At 35.9% G+C, this 19,988-nt stretch overlaps 1 protein-coding gene across 3 annotated transcripts in view; it reads right to left on the bottom strand.

Annotated features, from left to right (window-relative positions):
- The window catches only part of Pgant9 (polypeptide N-acetylgalactosaminyltransferase 9), a 225,834-nt gene that overhangs the window by 94,256 nt on the left and 111,590 nt on the right, over positions 1 to 19,988 (bottom strand). For all 3 annotated transcript variants that reach the window (XM_011064871.2, XM_011064867.2, XM_011064870.2), the window contains one exon: positions 19,774 to 19,824. The gene's annotated coding sequence lies outside the window, so the exon portion shown is untranslated. The remainder of the gene's footprint in view (positions 1 to 19,773; positions 19,825 to 19,988) is intronic.

Genomic DNA, 19,988 nt, shown 5'->3' with positions numbered 1-19,988 from the left:
CTTCACCGCAATGTGTGATGATGATTAAGATTAAGAATGCAATACCCACGCACATTCTGAAACTTTCTTTCGTACGATTCACCCACGCTGATAACCTACACGCGACGCGCTACTTTGAAGATCATACATAAGCGTTTACCGAATTGCGACAGCATCCAATCAGAACTCCTCCGTAACGGATGCGGCGAACTAAAGCTCCAACCCTGATCGATCTCGCCCGCAAGTTTCTCCAAGGCCGTCAACTCTGGTCGAAACTTTCGTAGTCAGGGATCTCTGAGAGGATTCCTCTCCGGCAAAGACGCCCTTTCAACAGGTATTTCTCGCCTTTTTGCGTGCGAGATCGTCTCGCGGATTACGACGGAATCCGTGCCGTGACGATATTAACGAGGTAAAATGTCGCTGATTGATTCGCCGTGTCGTTACAGCGCGAAATGAATGATTGAAGTACCTCGATAATCGCACGTCGTGGCATTCTGTGTCAAAGATACAATTTTATTTACGATGCATGAGACACGCGAATCGACAAAACTCATCGCAACAATTTTATTGAAATATGCAGCATGAAAATTCGTACGTTATTATCCGAGATTTCTTGTTCGTCTAATTTCGAATTGTAATTATTCAAAATTTTCTCATGAGAGTAACTTATTTGCTGTCAAATATAAATTTTATTAATCATCAACGTTGCATATCAAACATTTGTAATTAATCCTTCGACGGTAACATGAATTTTAACTCTTCTGTCAGCAATAGATCTTTGAGAAACAGAGCAATTTTTTTTTTATTGTTCCAGATTAATATAAAAATAGGAAGAAATTTTGGTATATACTCTTGTTAAAGATTTAAAACGAATTTTTGTTATCAAAGAAGTTGAATTGTTTTTTATTTATTCTTTACAGATTTTTTTACAGACATCTAAACTTAGTTTTTAGATTTAAACTTATCAATCAAAATTCACAATCAAAATATCAATGATTTAAAAACTCCTGTTGCCCATGGGTAGGCAATTAAAATACATAAAAAGACCAAAGAGCTGAAATATCAAAAGCCAAACAATTACCAACTTCATCAGAATGAAATTTGTTTAATTTTCACATTGTCATTCTTACTCTCTGTTATGTTACCGATAACAAAATGCAAATTCGACGAAGTAGTAAATGCATTTGTGAAGGCATCAAGAGTCTATCTACTCAGACACAAAATTATAAAGTCCTCACGAAGGTAAGCCAAAATTTCGCGGCGGCATACGCATTAACGTCCACGGATGAGTTATAACATTGTACCGTGAATAACATTATACCGAGTTCGCCGAGTATTATTTCCGTATCTATGTACCTACGTACGTATCTCGCGCTTCGTATTCCGTAAGATATAATGACATTATTACGAGCTCCTAAGGGGATATTTCGTATCCGTATATAAGGGTTACAGTCGAACACGCGACGCAATAAGCTACTCTTGCGTGGATTCTCGCACGCACGTTTTCATGATGCGGCGCGAGCGCAGCGTGAGGAACAATCGAGGACGCGTTTTTACTGCGATAGAGTCTCGGCTGTGCGTACGTTATCTCGTCACCGCGTAATAGAGAGGAACGTAGGAATTTCTGGATTGTTGTTTGACATTCTAACGGAACATACGCGGAGGGTATTTAATTAAACCGACGGTCAGAATGAAGTCGCGCCGCGCCGCGCCGTTCGTTCGTTCCTGACCCTGTCGTGTCACTTTAATGTTTTGTACCGGAGAGAATATGCGTCCGTTTGCATTACACTCCACGGTAATACCTCGGATGTATCTCTATACGTATCTCTACGTGATATTCATAGCGACGCTTAACACGCAGCCAGCTTTTCTCCTTTCCCTTGTCATACGCGCACAAAATGTTGCGTCTGAAAATTAATGCACCGAATGCAAATTGTGTTTCGGAATTACTGTTATTAACACGATTGAAATGTATCTACACGTTGCAATGACGACGTTGATCATCTCACCGATGAATCTATTCATTCTTAATGACCATGTGCAGAGATAGCAGATATACAATAATAAATATGTATGCGTGACGAGAAATAACGGTTGCGTAAGTGAGAGAGTATTCGCGATTAGTTTTGAAAATTTAATGATTTAATCTTTCACAGTTAAAAGAGAGTAATGAATGTTCTCTGGAGAATTTCACACCTCGTACCGACACGCAGGCTGAAAACGTTGCGTGTATATATCGAGGCAAAATTGCAGTCATACGGCAGAGATTTATGTATTCGCGATTCTGAATTAGCGAGGTGCGTATAGCTGCGTAGGTTTATGTGCATATGAACTTATATATGTACACTTAACGCCCGAGTGCAAGAGCACAAACAGTATATAGCATTATGTAAACTTCCGCGAGACAAATTTGCCTTTTATAAAATGAAACAGTCGTAAACATAAACAAATCATAACTCTCTTACATCTTGTATGATGAACTCTCTTACAATATATATATATATATATATATACACACAAAAAATTGAAAAATTTTAAATTTTTACTGATTTTAGTAGTTTTTAAACTCTTTCAGTTATTTTGAATATAAAAAATAGATACCTTTTAAAAGGTGTAAGATGTTTTGCGCGAGCAATGACCGATTTTTTTTTTAATAATCGATTTTTGGGATAGATTTGGAGTAAAACGATTAAGAATCAATTTTTAAGTTACATTTTTATTAAACGTTTAGTCTTTATTTTTATTTTTTTCTATATTTCTCTAATATTTAATATTTATTCCTATTGTTAATATTTCTTCCATACGCAGAACCTTACACGAAACAAAAATCAATATCTTATAAATATAAAACTTTAAGAACTATTCGTTAATATATGTTTATTTCTTTTCAAAGTAGACTTTGACCGCACATAACGAAATTTTGACCTAGAGATTCTCCTACTCAAGTACTCCCTAAGCATCATATTATTCTTGTTTAACATTCGGTGAACAAACAACAAGGATAAAATAAAAATGTAAAACAGTCGGGTGAAATTTCTGCAATCCACCGTTGACAACACATGCGTTTTCCCAAACGCAATTTATATTGGATCGATTTTTGATCCCAAGAATCAATTCATTGAATTAATCGGAACTGTAAGATCGATCTGGAAATATCGATTGAGCGATACAAAAGATTTGATTTGTGAAAAAACTGAATCGAAATCATTCCCTACTTTACGCCCCTTGAAAACATTTAAAATAAAAAAGCTAATAATATTATTGTAAAAATTGTTAAAATTATAATAAAATTTACTTCTTTAAAAGATTTCTTTCGATCCACACGCAATTACAGTTAACAAAAATAAAAGCAAAAGACAATATATTTGTCAGTAATTTGAAACAGCCGATATAAGTAGATACGATTTGTAAATATTAGCTATATCTCCTACGCTTAAAAGCTGCTGGTAGCAATTACTATGCTATGTCGAAGTACGATCGACCCATGCATTTCCGCTGGATTAATTGCCTCTAAACGGGGCCATAGTAGGGTGATAGGGGTGCGGAGAAAGGGAGGCGACTCGCGGATGAGCGAGCTCGGGGGTGCGATTAAATCACGCTCGTTAAATCGAAACGGACGGTGCGAGTGCCGCAAAAATTGGCTCGTTTATTCCAACCGGCTCTAAAATCGACACTATATGACGTGGACGAGCGATGAAAAATTAATGAGCCCACCGGTTGCCACAGTCGGTCGGCCAAAAAGAGAGCGACGTGACAATGTGAGACCGAAGAATGGGGAATATCTGCGGAACGATAACAGTTTTCCAAGTTCTACGTATAGAACTTTTTCGTTCCTTTTTTTGTGCGTTTGCAGATCGCGACGGAATTAAAATGAAAATCGCTAACCGCGACTGTCGTTGCGATTAGAGATGAGTTAAATCCGGTTGTCGGCGACATTTATATTAAAATTACGATCCATAAAAATTGTACACGCGTGAGAAATCGCTTCTGCGACTCTGATTCCAATGATGTTAATTATCAATTTTAACGACAGAGAATGAATCTTTCTTGCACAATAAATTCATCATGCACAGTATTATAATTTCAATTCTCTTCTTTGGTCGTGCTCAGAAATATCTGATTCACGGTCGATTACACTTCGAATTCAGTTATACCGTCTCAAGGAGCTTCCTATTCCTTCTCCGGCAAATTTCTTTTTCTTTTCTTACTTCTGCCGTCAGCGAAACAAGTGAATAACTTTCGACTCGATTCCCGATGAAGTGGTGAGCTCGATATCAAATTGGTGGACTTCATCGTGGGATTCGCCCGATAGAAAATTTTTAATGAAAGTCACTAGGGAGGATACGAAAGTTACGGAGAGACCAACGAAGCGAGAAGAGTCTCCGGTAATCTCCGACATCTTGTTACAGCATGGTGTAAGTAAGGCGGAGAAGACCGGCGTGGCGAGCGTCCACATCGCGCCACGACTTCAATTAAAGCGTCAGCGTCCGCGGAAAACTTTTATATGAATGGTTTTCATTACGTCGCGGACTTATTAAGGGCATCTTCACGCGGGCATTAATATCCCCGTTGCAACGAGTTTTGTTATCAAGCGCGACCATTCAACACATAGCATACAGCGATACTATATTTTAGCATCGGCGAATTTGAGGGGACTAAAATACGTGAAACTACGAAATTCCTCTCTCTACAAACAAACATACCGTTTGTCGTTCGTAGTTTCCTCTAACTAGAGACTCGACTAGAAATTTAAGAATTTCAAGAATTTTAGCAGGTCCTAATCAGGTTGACCTTATTACGACCTTATTTCATTATTACATATTACCTGATAAGGTAAGTTCATCGGGACTTGATCAGTCATGTAACGCAGCACAGTAGTCGGATCTTCATCCGGATAGCTTCCTCAAGTCCTAATGAGGACTGATAAAGTTCTTATCAGATCCTCATCAGGACTTGATAATGAAATAAGATCAACCTAACTAGGACCTGCTAAAATCACTGGATAAATTTCTAAGTCGGGAATTGTTCAAATGCTATTTAATTTAGCATCACATTCCAAAAGAAGCGAAAAACATATATTTCAGAGGACTCCGAAGAAATTTTATAATCTCTATGAAATTATCCAAATCGACTTGCATACCCTTTTTTATAGAGCTTGTGGAGTTGGCACGTTTTCTTCTTACGAGAAGTAACCCGTCCATCTCGTGGCATGGCTGCGTACTAGAAACGAGGTCAACCATACTCAAACCTAACGAGAATCTTCTTAAATGTACCTTATTCAGGATTATCTTAGATCAACCAAACCAGGTCTTTATAACATATAACCTTACAAAGGTCAACCATACTTAAACCTAATGAGAACCTCGTTAGATATACTTATACTTTATTTAAGATTACCTTACGTCAACCAAATCAGGTCCTGGTAACATACAAGGTTAACCTGACATAAATTCTAGGGAAGTTTCTTGTTTTTGAATACGATAAAAGCTTCAATATCCCGTAAATGCATTGGTCTATTATATCGAGCTGAAAAGGAAAAAGGTTGCTGAAGAGGATTTTTACTATTGAATGTGGAAATACACCATTATTGTTATCGCATTGCTGATAATATTTTCTTCCAAATAAGAGACGGAAGTAATTCATTTTGGTGCGTGTGATGTTAAAGGACTAGCAACAATAGCCGGTAATTTGCTATTCGGAGTCACGCCGCAGAAATGTATTCTTGCGTGATGATATATGCATCACGCGCGTAATCGTACGGTCGGTTACACGAGCACATCGCCATACGTTCAACTAACCCGGTGATAAAACAAATCGTGACAAATTGCCAGTGAGATGTGGCAGTCCCGTGCCACGCAATTGCACCGGCGACGGTTTCATCGAGTTAAAGAACGAAAAAAGCGCCAGCTTGATGAGGCTTTTATCGTATTCAAAAACAAGAAACTCCCCGGCTAAAATTTGTGTCAGGTTAACCTTGTATGTTATCGGGACCCAATTTGGTTGACGTAAAGTAATCCTAAATAAGGTACATCTAAACAAGGTTCTCATCAAGTTTGAAGAAAGCGTGCGAACTGCATGAAGCATGGTTTCATCGTAAATAAAATGTTATGTTTATTTACCGGTTATTTATTAAAATTACCTTCTTTGAATAAACACACGTATAAAATACGCATTCAAGATAAGTGTTTCTAGTTTAAAAGTAATATATTCTGCACGGAATGTGTTTTAAGTAACGACGATTACAACGGTAATCTGCACTCCGCAATGTGAAAAGAACGTCGGGCACAAGAAGACAGACAGCACCGGAATTATGCCTGCGCGAGAGTAATTTCTGTGGCGAGTGTCTTCTTGATTTCGCAGAGTGCACACAGCCTCCGTGGACTTTCCGGCTGTAATGAAAAATTGCGCTTGCGCATGTCCCATCTCTTAAGTACGTTCAAGAAGCTGATTCTCTGGCACTAACACAGGTACTCGCAATGTGCGTGTGCCGCCATAGTTTCTCGCCAGACTACTGCAATTTCGTATTGCTAGAAGAGACAGAGAAAAGAGAACAGCGACGAAGAGAAAGAGAGAGAGGACGTGAAAGATGAGACAAATGAAGATGACAGAGAAGAAGCGCACTTCTTCGACAAAAAAAGATAAAAATCATAGTAGACACACAAAAAAACGCGTAATGTCCTCAATGTACAATGTTACACTGTATGAAGAGAAAATACATAAGATACAAACACCTCCCTCCATTCCTTTCTTATGTTCCAACAAAGCTACAAGTAAACCTTTAGCACGAAGAAATGGACCACTAAGTGTGGTCGAGCTTTGCATTAAGTAACTGGTGCTAATGAGCGAGTAGTTGCTATTAAGTACCCAGTAAGTACAGAAGTAAATAACAAATATCGTGTCCTTTGTTGTTCGACTTCCTTTCTATTCGAATACAAAATGGTAGTTTTGAGCCATTTCTGATTTCGCGGAGATATTTCTACAATTAATTATACAGTCGTTGCATATGCATGACTGTCATTGATATGAAACATAAAAAGAAATTGCAGTATATTAAAAATTGATATTTTGGCATAAATAATAAACTACTGAGAATTGGAATTCTTTAATTTAAACACAAATAAGAGAGAGGAAAGCTATTTTCGGTCAAATGAAATTAATTGTTCGTCGATTTGATAATAATATTATACGACACACACACACACACATACACACACATTGCATACAATAATCATTGCAACATGCAATATGTTTTTCAAGCAACGTGAGACATTTAAACAATATTAAGTGAAATAGACTGAGAAGTATTTAAATACAAATAAGAGAAGGGAATCATTTTCGGTAAAATAATCCTATAGTGCTTATAATTAATGAAATTTATATGTAAATATACGAAGAATTGATTTTGTATTCATATATACAGAGTGAGTCAACCACACGAGATGACACATATATATTCCACATGAAAAAATGAGTCGAAAATGTCAATGCAAAATGTTATGGTCAATAGTTTTTAAACGGTGAGCCTTAGAAGATGTCCAACCACAGGGCATGAAATTCGCGCCGTCAGGAATGGTGCAATTAAACAGCCAGCGCGCGAACGCTTTGATGAATACCGAATGAGCACTGCAAAGTTTCGTGAAATCTCTATATTAATATTTACTGCAGTATTCTTAAATTAATTTTTTTGTAATGTTGTTTGTGACAGAAAAGAAGTTTTGGAAACTCTGTCGAGTGATATTTTCAATAATATTTGTTTGCATAATTTAATTAATATTGATTTTATTTACAGATTTGTTTATTACTTAAAACATATTTCAAAAATCCTTTTTACTGATATAAATGACATGATATAAATTGTATCGAATTTGCAATTGACATTACTTCCCATCAATTGAATCGGACTCAATTTAAGAATACTGCAGTAAATGTTAATACAGAGATTTCACAAAACTCTGCAATACTCATTCGATATCGTGCTGTTTAGCGGTATTCATCAAAGTGTTCGAGCGTTGCTTAGTTGCGCCGCTCCTGACGACGCGAATTTCATGCTCTGTGGTTGAACATCTTCTAAGGCTCATCGTTTAAAAACTATTGGTACCACAATATTTTGCTATTGACATTTTCGACTCACTTTTTCATGAGGGATATATGTAAGCCGTCCCGTGCGGTTGATCTGGATCACCCTGTATGTAGCATCTTAATTGCATCTATCGTAAAATTGTTATGAAGAAATTTTTATGGTAATTAAATTTTTCCGTTAGAATTTATCTTAGAAAATATTTATTCGCAGAAATACAGGTAAGAAAATGCACATGCACATTAAAAATAAACTCGACATCTTCGTAAAAATCCATTTGTCACATTTACAGAAGAAATGACATTAATCTTTTCTCACAATATAATTTTTCTCCGATTTTATTTGCGTTTCAGAAATAACGGCTACACTCTCGCGGAATAGTTATAGAATCGCAATGCGCCTTTGCTGGAGAAATCTCATTAACTTTTAATTTACGTAAATATCATCTAGAGACTAAGACGGCTGTGTAAGCTTTTTTAAAAATGGTATAAAATTGGAAAAATAAGTAGTTCGTATCTTATTCGCATGTGCAATTCCACATGTCTCTTATTATGCGTCCTCGTTTTCCTTCGCTTTCTGCGTACCGGCACGAGCTCGCAACGCGCAAATTCGTGCCGCAATTTCGCCGTAATTTAATTTAACGCGGCATCGTCCGAGCAAACTTTCTCGCTTCCTAAATCCCGTAGGAGCTCGCTGTCGAGGCACAAGCGGATGGATTTTTATCGCCCTTTCCCTATCGTGCCACTGCTCTCTCTCCCTGTCTCTCGCTCACTCACTCACTCACTCACTCACTCTAATTTACAAACTGATTTTTGATGGAATTGTGAAATTGGAGTCGGACGAAACGCATGAAGGGAAAGAGGAATGATTGCACAAGGCGGAAGCTTCATTTCGGATTTCGGGGCAAACATATTTGCCAGATTCAATTAGAGTATAAACTATTTCTCCTCTTCCTCTCTCCCTCCTCCCCCCTCTCTCTCTCACTCATTGAAATCTCAATATAAATTCTAGTCTGTTATGCAACAATTCCGGATTTATTATCGTTATTGTTATGTGATGAATAAATTATTATACAACGTACTATTTCATCCTATGATCCCTCCTATTAAAATAGTACAAAGAAAAATACGAGAAATAATTTTCAAGTCATATCTTGTGGTTACTTTTGACATTCCACGCTGCTTTCATTACTCCATATTTTTTCTATCGCTCGTTGAATCGTAGTGGATATGTATTGGGGTAGATACGTAGTGTTTATGTGCTTGTATGTGTGCGAAGCTCTCTCAGTTGCATTTGCGCGATCCTAGTAATTTGTCGCAGCGATGCATTCAACGTTGCGGATCGAAAGGATTAAAAGCATCTATGGATACACGAGCCGGATCGAGTTGCAAAAGCAGTTTGTGTTAATAGCGTTCGATCTTTTCTGTCATCATCGATAAGCTGCGATCGATAAATCATACATCGCGCAACAACAACCGAGCGCAACAACATCTATTTTTAGAATCACCTTGTTAACAGCTTAATGTTGAATTTATGATCATTGTTTCTAGGCTATTCGTAAACGGATGCAAATTGATATTAAATATATATGTGCGTGCGCGTGTGCGTAATATATGTATATATAGCTTCTTTAACAAAATTATAGGATTCAACGATTATTATTATTTCATTAGTTTTATTATATCTTCGGCTGAATCGATTGTAGTCCATTGTACAATAATATATTACTTATACACGAGAAACACACATATGAGCCAAATGCTATTTCAGATCGAGATTAAATAAAGCTTAAAATAAGATCAAGTCGTATTTTTATCCAAACGATTTTCTATTCATCTCTTTGCATAAGTTAAATAATATTTCAAGTATATCCAAATATATAATATTTATACTATATTTTATATATAATATCTAGATATATTTGAATAATACTGTTTAACTCGTAATAACCTTTCAAGTAGTCTTGGAAAATAAATGTAATTATAACTAAAGAACATTCTAAGCCTTTTTGTTGATTTCACAGCACGTTGACTATTAATAGTTATATAAACTCATATTTCGACGTATTTGCAGAATAGATCCGTTTCCCGTTTTCGTGTCATATCGGAAATACCGTTTCTTGTCTCTTCCATGCGATTGCGCTAAAGGTATTCGCGTCGCGCGATTTTATGGATGGTACAACGGAAGCGCATGAAAGCAGGTTGAATACGTTCGATGTGCATCGAGAAAATGTATGCGCGCAGTGGCAGGGCAGAACAACGTGATGAAATCAAATTCTTTTTGCAGTTTCCAGCTATTTTTTTCAATTTTTTAAAGATCAGTGAATGTTTTCTAAACGGTAGGCTGTGTAAATAATTTTTGAGATAAAATAATCAAAGCTGTTACATCATATATATTTTATTCTGGTAAAATCAGTGTAATTTCTAAAAAAAAAAAAAAAAAAAAAACTTTTTATAATATCTCATATTACGCATTCAAAATAACTTCTTCTCGATTCGTGTAAAATTCAATGCCATAAATTTGCAATGTATTTGAAATTGTTAACGTCGAGTGATTTAACGACTAATTGTTAGGCAAACTCTCGTCGATGTTGTGCTTCCTCGAAATTCGCGCAAGCGCGCTTCGCAAGTTCCCCAGCGTAGAATTACGTCAACGACGGAATTAACATTCGTCCGATAGACGACAATTTGTCTTTGCGTCATTAAAATTCTTCGAGGAGTTCTCGGGAGAATTCCCGGCTGAAACATCCTCCAACAACTCGGTTGGAGTAGTTCGAGTCCTCGAAATGTCGCAAAAAGTTGGCCGATGTTAATGGGTCGGTACGATTACGTGAACCGCAAAGCAGCACGACCGGCCGCGACGAGAGAGGCAAAGAACAAAGTACCGTTATTCCTCGCACCAAGATGCAGCCGCGATACTCTCTCGGCTCCTGGAGCATCATGCCACCGTGGACGAAGTTCTCGCCGTTGAATTATGCATGATTTCCTGCCCTCGGCCGTCGCGTAGCCGCTAACCATCCGCGTCACCGCCACTTTCGCCGCGCCTTATTTAATAATCGCGACGAGATCTCTCTAGTACTAAAAAGGCGCGATGATGTTGCGGGTGAAAAGCTTACGTGAGCCGAGTCGTGTATTCAATATATCATCCACAGACAAGATCCAAATTGATTTGATAAAATAGGAAGGAGGCGGTTTGCATTTTTTAACTCGATCCCTGTTAACGTTATGAAATGTCTTTGAATTTATGTAACAATTAAATATTTTTATATCTTATTCTCATATACGCGCACACACATACACACATACAAATGAAATGTATATCTTTCAAATTTAAATCTAACGTTCAGATTTTAAGTTCAGATTATTCGATTCCACGTATCGTATATATGTATATTTCCGTAAATATAAATATAAATGATCTCGTAATTTTTCCTTATAAGTTTAAATAATTAATATAATTTGTTTAAAAAAGTGAATGTAAATTATTATCTTACTTAATCAAAAGCTAATTTATATCGGTTAGAAAAAAAAACTGTTTGGTCTATTTCATCATTTCAAGCTTAAAAATATAAATGAAATCGTTTTTAATCCTAGCCTGATTCCTTCTTAGTCGAGTATCAATTGACACGAGAACAATGAGAAAAAAATTAATAAGTACAAATTCATTTGCACGAATTTGTATAGGGATAGTGTCGTCGCAGGTGTTGCGTCAGAAACTAACAATAAGCATGAACAGAATTTTCAAAAGCTGGACCGGTGAATACAACGAGCGTTCCAACACGGATATGCTTCGAAGCACCATAATCAGCAGCCAGGGTGCAAGCTCCGTTGATGCTTGAAACTTAATCCTCCGCGTCGTTATAAGATAACGGCACTCAGCATCGCGTAAACTTCATTGTTCTCGGGATAAGCGCCTGACATAACATCGCCGTTACATCGTCGCGTCTGCATCGTTTCAAGACGATTCCGTTTCCTTTAAATAACATCGACATTACGCTGATTCGACATCCGATAAATTCCATTTGTGAATCGATTAACAGAGCTCTTAGCCCATACGCCCTTTCTTCGATACGATTAAAAAAAGATGAGATTGCTTGAAATGATGAAATAGACTAAACAGCTTTTTTTTTTCTAACCGACATACATTAGTTTTTGATTAAGTAAGATAATAATTTATATTCACTTTTTTAAACAAATTGTATTAATTATATTGATTATTTAGATTTATAAGGAAAAATCGTAAAGGATAACATTTTTTACGGTTTGATATTAAATGAAGATATTAAATGAACATCTCGACACAATTATTCACTTAATTATTTCAATAATACCTAATAATTTTACTAACCACACTCGGCATTTTATTACTACTTCGAGTAGCGGAAAAGTATTGTAAAGCAAAGACGTTGCAAGAATTCAAAACAACTGAACTGGAACACAAGATAAGAAGCGCGTAGCAGAAAATGCTCTTCGAAGCAAAGAGAAACACGATGCACATATACAGAAAACAGAATATTCTGCAAAACTAGCAAAAATACAAGAAATTATAGATAATAAATTATGATTGACGGTTCACTACTCACTTGGTGTAATAATTAGCAATTAGTAAAATATTAATGCTAGTAAATGTATTATGTATATCATGTATTGTAATGCTGCATCTAAAAATATAAAATATTTTCAATAATAGCAATATTCTGAAAAATTAATTATAAATTAATTAACATAAGATTTGTTGTTAAAATAAAAATGATTTGCTCAATCACTTCATTTTACGATCTAATCGTAAAATTAAGAGGAGATGCAAAGATTACGAAATTGTTTTCTTCTATATAATTAAAAATTATATATAATAAAACTATAAATAAAAAATGTAATATTTCGTGAACAATCTTTAAAATATTCACAAGAAATATTAAATACAACCGCGCTTTGATCGAAAGTGGCGTATTTCACTCACACATGTTTATTTTATCGGTCTATCTTAATTTAATATTGTAAAACTATAGTAATGTACATACAAAGCTTACGTATTTTTACAAAATTGTTATTATTTAAATTCATTCGTACACATGTCGTAAAATGTTCACAAAAAGATGAAAAATGTAAAATGTAATTTTTCTCAGAAAAATTGGTGTCCCGCGACAAGGGTGTGATCGTATCTCGAAGCCAGCACCGTTAAGAAGCAGTAGAAATTCTCTATGGTGACATCACCAACCGTTGTTATGCTAAAATTAGGAGTTAAGGGGTAGGATTGGATGAGAAAAAAAGAACCAATTGTGCTTCCTATGAATAAAAGGATGAGAATCGTGGACGGCCCTCTTGAGGAAAATAAAATTTATATCAACGAAAATTATTACTTTTCACCTTTCTTCACTTCTCTGTTACTATTTTATCATGTATGATTTTTCTTATATCATATAGAAAAGAATATAGAGTAGAATGATGCTATTTCATCAATTTTAACTTTAAAGTGATATGAAAATTTTTAGAAAAATGTCTCCAATTACATTTCAAACACTTGACTGATTTATTACTAAATATAATATAACTATTTGTGAATACGTACAAATTAACGTGTAACAGAGAAAAATCTAAATCTAAATTGATGCACAATGTACACCAAAATCATACAGAATTATTCCAATCATTAAGAAGGATCTTCAAAAAAATAAACAATCTAAGAAGATAAATAATTCACGATTATCAGAGGTACTTTTTATACTCATTGGGGAAAAAACTCTAATGAACACCTAATATAATTTTTATTACGAAATTCGCTCGTGTACAAAAGTTACGAGTTTAATAATATAAAGATTTCACTATTAAAATAACCGTAGAAATAATTATATATTTACGTTCAATCATAAAAGTTTCAACGGCAGGAAACAATTTCTCTTTACGATGACATGCAACTATGTTTATACATTCAACGCGCTTCTTAAAAGCGTAAGTATTTCAAACGCTAAATTTACATTGTTTAAATTCATAAACATTATCATTGGCCGAAATAGTTTCATGGACGAAAAAATCCCATCCTGCCCTATAAGAAAGTTAAAGAAATACAACTTCAAATACATAAACTGTTTAAAGAGAGTTTATTCTTTAATTTGCATTGGCAATCAAGGATTCGTTAATCGTTCTCGTGAGAAGTAAAAACTTTAATACTTAACAAATTTGCCTTGTCAAATATTCTATTGACCTAAATAAAAGAAAAGTGTAAAAACGTGATTGAGTTTACAGTCGAAGGCGCGGTAGGAAGAGCAAAAAGAAAAGCGCATTATTGAAGAAAACGGGAAAGAGACGGGAAGAATCAGATTCCGCCAGCATCGTAATGATTCGTATTCCCGTTATCTTCGCGCGCACGCACGAATGCGGTGCATACAAGCCGCGAGCCAAACCAAACGCGAAGTTTTGCAATAAGCCCGAGAATCACGCACGGTGGACACACGGCGCGTATATCCGCTCGTTTTTTCAGCGCGTCTATTTGCCCGAAAAAAATCCGCTTGGAGTAGACGCGTCGCGAGATATAAAATGTACTCTTCGGATTTACGACAATGAAGAGTAAAAATAAAAAAAAGAGCAGAGAAAGAGAGAGAGAAACTCGAGTACGATGATACATACGTGCGTGTCGGCACGAAAGCACATGTATATATGGATCAGAGAAAACGGTCGTTTTTGTCAGAGTGGTAAAAAACATTTCCTAGTTCGCGTAGGAGATGCGCTGGAGGCAGAAACAATTTTCGATTCAACGCATGCGAAAATTCATATCGCCGCGTTGAAAGAGGGCAGAGAAAAGCCGAAAGGGGGAGAGAGAGAGAGAGAGAGAGAGAGAGAGAGAGAGAGAGAGAGATTCGCGCAGAATGGCGAATCGACGTGTTTGCAAATGTTCGACGCGTGGCTGCGACGCCGTGATGGAAGAGAAAAATTGCCTATTTCAGCGTCCAGCATTTTCCCAGGCGTACTGCCCGCCTGGACCCGCCTGGACCCGCCCGGTAATCTAGATTGTGGCTTGCACGTCGACGAAATATTCCCGGTGCGTGTATGATGACCGCGGCTATCTCCGCCCTTTTCGCTCGCGGGTTTTGCGAGAGTGGGCACCACGGGACGTGACCGTTTGGCGCGATACTTTTTACCTCCCGCTATTTCCTTGGCCGTTTTATACGCGACGGCTTTCAGCGACGAATTTATGACAAATTTCTGGACTGCTCGGTAATTTTAATCCACGCGAGATCTGCCTGGTAAAAATATTTGCGAGAAATATTAATGCAGATTTTGCCTCGCGTGCCATTCCGCGTCGCGGATCCAACCAACGTCGATGGAATCAGTTTATTTCTAATGTAACTATTATTTATAAGATTACGACTTTCACGCATTGATTGATTTTAGAATCTAATCATATTCTATTACGGTTGTTTAATCTTTTGTTTCGTGAAAATTAAAATTACTTTGGAACAAACATCGTCATCATTACGCTATAAATGTAAACCACAAAATTCGCGAGGGCCAAATCGACCGGTAGATGCATTTGTTGAAGTGGTCGACACGACGGGCGGTTTTTATCGGCATGGATCTTCTTCCGTGTCGCACGCACGGAGGAAAAGGGTTACGATTGCAATATAGTCGAGCGTGCAGGGGAGAAACGGGTCGGTTGCTTAGAAAGTCGGTGAAGTATTAGCATGCTCATGTCACGCGAAGAATGACCGCCGACTATTTGTACGCCGTTTAAGAGGTTCCCATATTCTGAAAAATATCATACACGGACAGAGATCGAAATGTCGCGATATTTATAATAGCATACTCAAGGGTATATCTAAGTTTCTAATAATGTTATTTAATCATTTATTATACAATTTATTTATACAATTGTGATCACAGATCTGTGTACACATCTCAGAGAAATGCACCTTACGTACATTTTTAATCATACTTTATGTTTAATACATAAGTTTAATCAGGCTTACTTTGATACGGGCTTCATAATATTATGTCTCAGAATTACTCAGAACTTACGTATGAGCTAAATAAAGAATCTTACTAAAGAATTTTTCTCTTCCATTTGCATTCACGTCTAAAAATTACTTCAATTTTATTAAACTCTGTCTGTGAGTGTAAATGCTTCAACACAATTTTCTAACGTCTATCTGTTCTAGGTGATAGCAATTAAAACACGCACCCTCTTGCGTGTAAACATGTCATGCTCCTTATCGCGAGCGAAGGAGGCTTCGTTGATACACGCGATATCTAAGAACGTATCGAATCTGATAAATAAAATATACAAGCTCTTGTGTGTGCGTCAAGAAATCTCGTGTTTCTTATCGTAAACGAGCATGTTGTCGAGCACCTTTACAGTTATTCATAAATAAAAAATAATTTCATCATTTTTGAGACATCTCGGAGAAAAGAGAGAAAAGGGGGGAAACAGAACGTGAGAAGAATGCTCGTTATCGAAGGGAGAACCAAAGTCATATTAGGCGAGTTTGCGCGACATTCGCCGTTGTGAGGTAAAGAGATGAAGAATTTCCGGGAAAACACGTAGCCGTGCGTGTGTGTGTGTGTGTGTGTGTGTCGGGAAAAGCACGAAGAGAGGCGCGATTTATTGGATGAAATGCAAATTGAATCGTAGTTAGCGAGAGGGTGCCGAGAAACGACGCGAGTAAATCGTGCCACCTTCCCGCGCCTCTTTCGGTTCTCCCTCCGTCTCTCTTTTCTTTTTCCCTCTCCTTCTTTATGAGCCATCACTTCTCTCTCTCTCTCTCTGTCTCGATCCCACCGCGTTTTTTCTCCGATAATTCGCACATAAATTCACGACAAATTGAAATAAAAACTAGGTCGATCGAAATGCAATTTACCCGAATGCACAACGGCAGCGCGGCAAGAAGGACCGAGGCAGAGATCGTTTACCTTTCGAGAGCCAATCATGCGCGGGCGTGATTTCCTCCGTGCGATCTTCTCGCAGTTAATTCCCTACTTTGCATCTGTTTCTGATTTTCCCGCGAAACGATTCGCGAAAATGACCGAATTCGTCGACTTCCATCGCTCTATTTTTTTTTTAACTCCGCTCTTTTTTCAGGAGGAAACGATTCATACCATTTACGTTTATCGCTCGTGTACGCGTTGTGTTATTTTCGAGATTTTTCACGTGGAGCAATTTATATTGCTCGATTCACGGTACAACATTTTAAATAGCGAGTCCAAATGGCGCCTTTTATTGCTACATCTATTAAAAGAATACGTATTATAAATAAATGTCAGTGCTTTCGTCACAATTTGCATTTTGAGCAAGACACTTTTAATGACGGTTATTTGCCGCAGAAAAAAATTTGCAAATAAAATTGGGGTCACTTTCATAAAATTCAGAAAAAAATATCACTCTCTCTCAACGCACACTCATCACTATGATAAATATGTTTCTATCTTCCGTTCTTTTTATTTTTCCCTTTTTACATCGCTACTTTCTCGTTTATAACTACGAATAAAAAAACTTTGTATTGTTGCTTTGATGTGGTTTTGATTTACATTGATTATATGCCAGATGCTTCATTACTATTGGCCTATCACAAAGTTGCCAATAGTATAGAATACTCTGAAGTTAAATCGCAAACTCGTATGCAAGCACAGCAATATAGAGTAACAAACGCATACGATATAAGCGTAGTGCAAGCGTAACATTTAAACAAAATAACTTCTTCTCAAAACCACTGAAATGTGGTCTAGAATTAAATATAACCTTCGTGTATTACGCAGAAAGTACTTGTCAGTTTAAATACTGTCACGGCTATCATTTCTTTAATTTAATTTTTTTGTAAACGCATACACGTAAGTGTGCAATAAGTGTTGAAAATTTAAGTGACGTAATAATATATAGCATTTTTTTTATTGAAGTAACAATTTTCATAAAAATAAATTATATGATTTCACGTAATATAAAGTTGCGATAAAAATTAATCAAATTTTGACATTCGCGTGATTAAAAACAAATACACGTATGTATTTTTTTGTCAGGCATAATATAGAACTTTCGACATCGCAAGAGATTGATTTGTATTTACTGTTTATCGGGAAAAAGGCCATTTATTCGATGTATGAATTTACTGGGGAGTTCAAGTGGACATTTTTCGCAAAGTCAATCAATATAAATAGATAAAAGTATGGCAAATTGTTACGCGGTAACAAAATCGCGGTAAACCAGACAATATTTCAAAAAAGCAAATTGAATATTGCAATGACAGTTACAACAGTTATAAACATTTTAAACCAATTAAAGAACTGTCAATTGAAGAACGCCAGTCTCAATCTGTTAAAAGTACAACGTTCAAAAATCTATTTTAGTCATATATGCAATTATCTTGTTAAAAAATTACCTTGATATCTTATTCAATAATATCTTATTCAATAACATTTAAAGTGCTCGTAACATCTAAAGCATTCGTTTAATTAAACATGAAATTCAAAGAATAATCACGATAATCACGTAGATATGAAATGGATTCGATAAAAAAAATTCGATAAAATCTCATAATATAATTATTATTGAGATGCATACTACTGGGATTCTCATTAATTAGGAAACTCTGCTGTTTGTGTCGATTTGTAATAATGCATAATTGTATAAATGCATTCTTTCGCATGCAAAAAAAGCATTCCTTCATTATTCTGTTATCTTTAAAAATTTATATACAAAATGAAAGGAGATTTATATAAAAGATTTATGTATACTCGTAAAAGACACTCGTAAGGATCGAATTCTTCTATGCTTAGTTTCATTAAACCGGTTGATCGTAAATTGATATTTTATATTAAAACTATGCAAAATTTTTTATAATTAATAAAAGTGTTAAATATTGAAGAGTCTAGCATATTCAATTAGTTGCAATCATGATGATTCTATTGGTTTGCCAATATTCGCTGTTTACCGATATTTCCATGTTTCGAATATCTGTACCGATATTGGTTTATTATCGTACAACTATTAGCTTACATATCTACATTTATTTTCGAACATAAAAATTATTCTAATAATATATCAAGCAGGAAATAGCAAAAATATAATAATTTTTTTTAATCCAATCAAAATTTCGTTTATCTTATTTTAAAGTAAAATTGCATTCATTGTCACTATAAATTGTTACTATAAATAGATTACGCGAAGTATTTGTCGCGTTTCCTCTTATTTCTAATATATATATATATACATATATATACACATATATATATATTATATATATATATATATATATATATATACATCATAAGAAAATTATATATAACATACACATAGATGACACGTAATATAAAAAGTATATATGACCAAATATTTCATAAGACGTTTAGTCGTCCTAAACATGATGGTCAGCTAATTTCAATCGCTACAAACCGCGTGCTTGCGTGATGCCGCTGGCATCTTCACGCTCCACATGTCGAAGGCATGCCACGAGAATTCGCAGGCCAAACGGAAATGCACGGATTTGAGCGTACATTCAGGGATCGATATGTCGCATTCCGTTCTAATAACACCGATGGTGCATCGACGGTCCATCCGACCGATTACTCATTAAAGCTGTTTGCACGGCGACATATTTCACGAACATATCAATTAGTCTCGATCACCGATACGTTTCTCGATAGATGTACTATTTATAAAAGACCGACTAGACGTTTGATATCTAATTATATCTATAATTTATTGAACGCATACGTTTGAAAATTGTCGCTTACCTCGCGATCACGTATGATGAGTGCATCTCTAGAATGTCGGCTTACTCCAATCTGTAAATAAAAAAAAAACGAAAATGTCATTCTACTGTAAAACAATTTATTACTAATGTAATGGTTCGAAATTATCCTATTTAATAATATCCTATTAGTTAATTTCGTTTCAACTAGTTCAAATCACTACCAGTGAATAATATATTTAATTTTCATTTGGTTTT

The sequence above is a fragment of the Acromyrmex echinatior genome, chromosome 15, assembly GCF_024713525.1.
Source record: "Acromyrmex echinatior isolate Ae372 chromosome 15, ASM2471352v2, whole genome shotgun sequence".
In the NCBI taxonomy this organism is placed as follows: Eukaryota; Metazoa; Arthropoda; class Insecta; order Hymenoptera; family Formicidae; genus Acromyrmex; species Acromyrmex echinatior.
The sequence above is the reverse complement of the archived record's forward strand: the minus strand, read 5'-3'. Positions and strand labels throughout refer to the sequence as shown.